Raw genomic sequence first — 6,484 nt, forward strand, 5'->3', positions numbered from 1 at the left:
AATCACAGATTTGACAAATGTATTAAGTGTAATGGAGAGTACTTTGAAGGTGATAAAGTTGTTTTGAAAAAAATTTAAAATATATAGCTTTGAAAAAAAGCTTTTCCATTTTGGGAGGGTACCCCCTCATATGTGTAAGAGAGAACTTTATATGAAGAAGTTATTGTATGTTAAAAACACATCCCAGCTGTATTAGTCTGGGTACTTTAGAGAAACAAATCCACAGAAACTAATGTATGAGAGAGTTTTATATAAAGTTATGTGCACATCAAGAAAACATCCCAACCCAGTGCCGCCCAAGCCCACAAGTCCAACATTAACCTATATGCCGACACTAATCCACAAAGTCCTCCTCCATCTCATAAAACACACACAATGACACTGACTGAAGGAGGAAAGCTGAATCAGTGAATGTGTAAGCATCTCAGTGTTGGCAGGGGTCTCCACACCGGCGCTCCAGCACTGAGGGCTGCATCGGAGTAGGTCCATCCGGCTTCTCCTCAGGGATGTCTTGCTGGAAGTGAACCTTGCCAGCTGAAGCAGGGAACTGGCTAAGGCAGCTGCACCATAGTCCGACCATCAGAAAGCAAGAGACCCAAGAACTTGAAAGGCAAGGTCCACCGAGCCATTTATCTCTGCAACCTTCAATTAACCTCACATGTGTTTATCGGCCAGGTTGGCATAATAAACTTTAACTATATCACTAGCCCAGTCCAAGTCAAGTCCACAAATCTGATATTAGCCCATGTGTCCTATATTAGACTATAAATTCCTCTTTAGGCTCACCTATCACATACAATGGATGCAGGAAGATCCCAGGCCAGTAGGTGGAAGGTCTTGTGGTTCCAGTGGTGGTGGAAGTATCTCCAGGGTTCTAGCTGCCATCAGCATGGGTCCATGTGGCTTGTCAACAAAAAATGTGAAGCAGAGAGCGAGAGAGAATGGTTCATTTTTCTGATAACAAAGAGAGAGAGCTCCCAAAATCTTCATGAGAAGGTCATTCCCACAAGGAGGGACCATCAGGCCATGACCTGATTGACAGGCTAGACTGCACCTCCTCATCATTTTATCCAGTTGACATGAACTTGTGTAACTACCACATTCATACATTCCATTATTCCATGGTCTAATTATTAATTTGTTGTTATAAATGTAATTACTTATGTATTTTCATGGCTTCTTCTTATTAATTGCATGTACTCTTGTTATTTTATAAGTAAACCAGTGATTAGTATTCATAAAGCCAATGTAAAGACTTCATTGTAAGATGTTATAGTTGATTTTATAGTCACAAAAATTTGAAAGTGCTCCTGGTTTAAATTCCTGACCTTTTCTGACATGGGCATGATATGCGGAGCTTTGAAAGAGGAACATTTGTGGCAGAGTTAGAGGCTTTCATCAGACTTGTTCCATATCTCTGCTGCGAAAGTCATCAATGACTTCCAACAGGGCCACCGGGACAGCAAAAGCAAGGAAAGGAGCCCCGGGCAACTCTGCATTCGAGGCAGAGCGAGGGATGTGGGGCAGCACCCGGGCATCAGGCATGGAGGAAGAAACGGTCATGACGAAGGCAGGAGAGAAGGGAAACTACAAAATGGATGTCAGAAAAGACCATCAAACCGAAAGTAGCTCAACAAGCAAACAAATCAAAAAAGTCACGCACGTGTCCTCAATGAAATTATACAACTGCAGCAGAAAGGACAACATTGCGAGCAATCAGACACATCATCAGGGTCGATGCCACCAAGTTTGTGAGTAGAACAATCTCATAGCACTGATCCAGGAAGTGGTTAGGGCAAATGGTGAGACTGGTGGATTCGTGAACCTTAAGAAGATTTCTCAGGAGGGTTTAAACTCTCACTGACATCTGGTCAGTGCTGGCTCACAGTGACCTGTGACCTGCCCTCTGTGATTTTCCAAGACTGTCACACTTTATGGAAGTAGAAAGCCCCGTTATTCTTCTGTGGAGTGCCTGGTAGTTTCGAACTGCAGACTTATGCAACCAGAGCCCCTTTTAAAGTAGAGTACTCATGTATAAAGCTACGATAAGGTGTGATGTGGAAGACATCAAAGGCTTTTGAAGATAGCAGTGAGGCTTGTTTAGAGGCAGTCAGGCACGCATGAAGGGACACTGGGTGCATACTGTATTACTGCAACATACAGGAATGAGGAGTTGCATGAAGGGAGTGATAGTGAACCAGGCACAGCCTATAAAACATATAAGCTCTAAACGACTCTTTGCCTTTAGAAGAGTAAAAACAAGTTGGACTCCCAATGAAAGAGGCAAGTGCACTCTTCCCTTCCTGCGTGTATAGACTGTTTTAGGATCCGATGGCTGCTATAAAAAAAAAGATCACAAACTTAGTGGCTGAAAATAACACAAACTCACTATTTGATAGATCTGAGGATCAGAAGTCTTAAATGGGTCCTTGCAGGACAAATCGCAGAGCTGTGTTCTCGCTGAAAGCTCTAGGGAAGAAGCTACTGTTTTACCTTTTCCATCTCCTAAGAATCACCTGCACTCCTTGGTCCGTGGTCCCATTCTTCATCTTCAGCGTGTAGCCAATCTTTCTCTCCGACACTGACACTCTTTCTTTGTCTAAGGACCTTTGTAATTACCCCGGCAATCTTTTGTTACATCTTTAAAGTCACTGACAGGTTTTCAGGATTGGAATAGGGACATTTTAGAGGGATAAGTCCTTGGAAGGCCAAAGTGACAATCTGTAAATAACTCTGACCCCTACCCTGGCTGGGAAATAGAACACAATTCAGTGTCTACCTCCACCAGATGGAGAGCCGACGAGTCTTATGACGGTCTCTTCTTAGCAGTGTGATGTGGCCACGCGTGGGTGTAGCGTCCATAAGCAACAGGAAGGAGTCCTTCCTGTGACAATGAGTCTTGTCGATTATTTCCTCCCCCATCCAACTCCAAGTGGACTGAGGCTTCAACCATGCTTCATTATGTGAGCATCTTGATTTTACATACACGAGACAAGTGAATTATTAGAATAAAGATATGCATGCCATTAAACAGGTTTTGTTCAAAATATCCCATATTGGAAACTTGCTGAGTAGTTTGTTTCCAAGCAAAATCCATGCCAAACACTGACAGAGACTAAGTAATTATGTTTTTTATTTTAGTAACATCACTTATACATTTATATTTAATGAAAATCTGACCATTATTATAATGATAAATTCTTCTAGACAAAGCATTGGGCATATCAATACTTTCTATATTATTTTTACATTCTAAGTAATTTAACAGAGGAATTGCAAAAATATGACTTTAACAATTGTAAAGCACGCAATGAATTAGTGTTAAAAATGAGATTTAACAGCTCTAAAATGTGTCAATCTTTTCCTCTCCTATTATTATATTTAACAACGATAAAACTCATACAAAATTCTTAACTGTCAAATCTGATTATGCTACATTCACTTCAGACACTTGATCAGACAAGCTTACTTGACTTTCTTAACCATAAAAGCAGACAAACAGTACTAGAAATCCCCCATGACATTCTCAATTGCACTGAAGAGAAAGAACAGATTGAGTCTTAGCCCGAGCTCATATTTATCAGAAAATGAATGCAGCTTGGTTAAGTATATGTGAAACGCAGTGTAGCGGTATTGTGAGGCAGGTTCCCTTTCTGATTTAAGTTTTGTCAGTTGTCCTCTGGAGCTTTCTATTTATTGAATAAGAGCATCAAACATGTAGGTGTGTTGTGTGCTTTTGTGTGTGTGGTCTTCTTTCAGAAGAGAAAGCAAGTGAGGTTGATCATTCCCACACTTGTTGGGTGGGATCATCGGATTTATTGGTCGCACTTACTCTCTTGGTAAGCCTTTCCTTTTAGTGGGCCTAAGTGAACGGATTTTTAAGATATGCAATATGTTTTCTTTTATGCAACTGCCCTGTGTTGGAGTAAATTAGATCCTAAAATCAGGAAATATACGCCTGTCATAGACTTTAGGAGGTCCTTACAGAGCCTTTTCCTGGGAAAGTGTAATGGCTGATGACTGCTTATTTCATGCAAATTTTGACACATGTGGGACTGTTAATATGGTGATGTCCTCAATGAAATTATACAGCTGCGACTGAAAGGGCAGACTTGTGAGCAATCAGATGCATCTTCAGGGTCTATGCCAGCAAGTCTGGGAGTGAAACAATGCCGTAGCACTGATCCAATTTTATACAGAAGACTGATAAAAGCAAAGCCCGACCTTTTATTAATTTCAGTTTAGAATTAATTACCAATTATTTTAATCAGATACCTCCAATTTAAAATGTGTTTCATAAAGGCTTTAGAATGCTTATCTCTTAGGCTCTGATTTAATTTAAAAAGCCTATTTTTTAATATTTATAGAGTTTTGTGGCATTAAGATGAAATCAATATTGATTTCTATGTTCCATTGTGCTTTCTGCAGTATTTATCTATAATAATAGTAGCTCCACCTAATGTTACGAGTGCATTTTTATCACACAATGAAAGCTTTAGCACACAAACACAAATGGTTGTGTGTACTATAAATATATGTTTAACTTTATATCGGTGAATAAGTTGGGGGTTTCAATGAAGTTAAAGCAACAGCTGGTCATAAGTTATAAATGTATTTATCTCCCAGTAATTGTCCAAATGTAAGAAGTGCATGGCTGGTTTGGGACCTACAATTTTGAGGACCTAGATTCTTTTGTCCATAATAGGTTAATATCATGGCCAACCAAAAATAAATGAATAAGATGAGTAGTCAAATTTATACACCAACCACTAAAACCAATGATGGCTAAGTTGAGGAATTCTACCAGCTTCTTCAGCCTGAAATTTATAAAAAGTACAATCAAGATACATTGATAATTACTGGTGATTGGTATGGAAAATTTGAAAATAGAGATGAATGATTGGGAGTTGGAAAATGTCACCACAGTGATAATAATGCATTCAGATATTTTATACTAGAAGTTTAGAAGGTCAATGGCTAACTCATTGCAAATAATTTTGAAAACCATAAACTGTGAACCTACATGCAAACCTAACCAGGGAGGATACAAAGAAATCAATCAACTACATGCGTGGATAAAAGACAATAAAGAATTTCAATGTCATAATCCAAAATGAGGTCTGAGGTCACCAGTGAAACAGATCAGACTGAAGAAAATGAAAAAAATGGCATGAATTTCAAAATACTACCTTCGATATGCACCTTCTGAATTTATGTTAATATTGTTAAGTGCCATTGAGCCTGTTCCAACCCATAGTGACCTGATGCACATCAGAACTAAACACTGCCCAGTCCCGCCATCCTCACAATTGTTCCTCTGCTTGAGCTCATTGTTACAGTGATTGTATCAATTCCTCTTGTTGAGGGCATTCATCTGTTTCTTTAGCCCTCTGCTTTAACAAGCACGATGTACTTCTCCAGGTACTGATCTCTATTCACAGTATACACAAAGTCTCACCACTCTTGCCTCTAAGGAGCATTCTGGCCATACATCTTCCATGACAGATTTATTTGTTCTTCTTCTTTTTAACAGTTTTATTGGCATATGACTCACATATCATATAACTCAAGTTCTATCACATCAAGAAGACTTGTACAATCATCACCACAGTCAATTTTAGAACATTTTCTTTGTTCATGTACTCATTGTTATTAGTTCCCCATTTCCTGCCAACTTCTCCTGTTATACCCACAAGGAACCATTAATCTAGTTACTGACTCAATAGATTTCCTATTCTGGATTTCATATACAGAAAAAATATTAATAATAATAATAACAATAATAAAGTAAAACAGATAAAAACCACAATCAAAGAGAAGGCAGAAAGTATTAAAAACTAGAATAAATTTAAAGTAGATCAAAATGGAGATCAAGTGATAAGGTGTTAAATTTAACCTAAGTGCATCTGCAACAATCCACTTTCCAATGTATACTGCAAATTAACACTATTCATATCCCTGGGACATGTTCAAAGGGAATTCACCAAAGGCTTAAACCACTTGTATTTCACTCCCCCTCCCCACTTCCAACCCCTCACTTTTTAATTTAAAAACTGAAACACTTTGAAATGGATCAAAAGGAAGATTAAATTATCAGATATGACTTTTTAACTTAACTATGTCTGTTTGTCCTCTAAGTATATATTTGTCCTTTGTAGACCACACTTATCTGTCAGTTTGCTGTTCTGTGGCTGCTTGTGTGTTGCTGTGATGCTGGAAGCTATGCCATTAGTACTACACCCAAAATGGTGTAGTGGAGGTTCCTGACTAAGAACAGACAGTAAAAAGGAAGGGCGCAGTTCCCCACTTCAGAGGGAGGAGTCACTGAAAACCTTATGCATACCTTCAAAACATTGTCAGAGACTAACGGCTTAATGAATGGAAGCAAAATGGTGTTGGAGATAGTTCTGGAGGATAGGCTTCTCAAGTCCGAAGGCATGGAAATATGATTGAGGAGGAGCTGATTTTTCCAAGTGGAGATGAC

This window comes from Echinops telfairi, unplaced genomic scaffold (genome assembly GCF_000313985.2).
Source record: "Echinops telfairi isolate 266 unplaced genomic scaffold, ASM31398v2 ScPeMD7_3;HRSCAF=10, whole genome shotgun sequence".
NCBI lineage: Eukaryota > Metazoa > Chordata > Mammalia > Afrosoricida > Tenrecidae > Echinops > Echinops telfairi.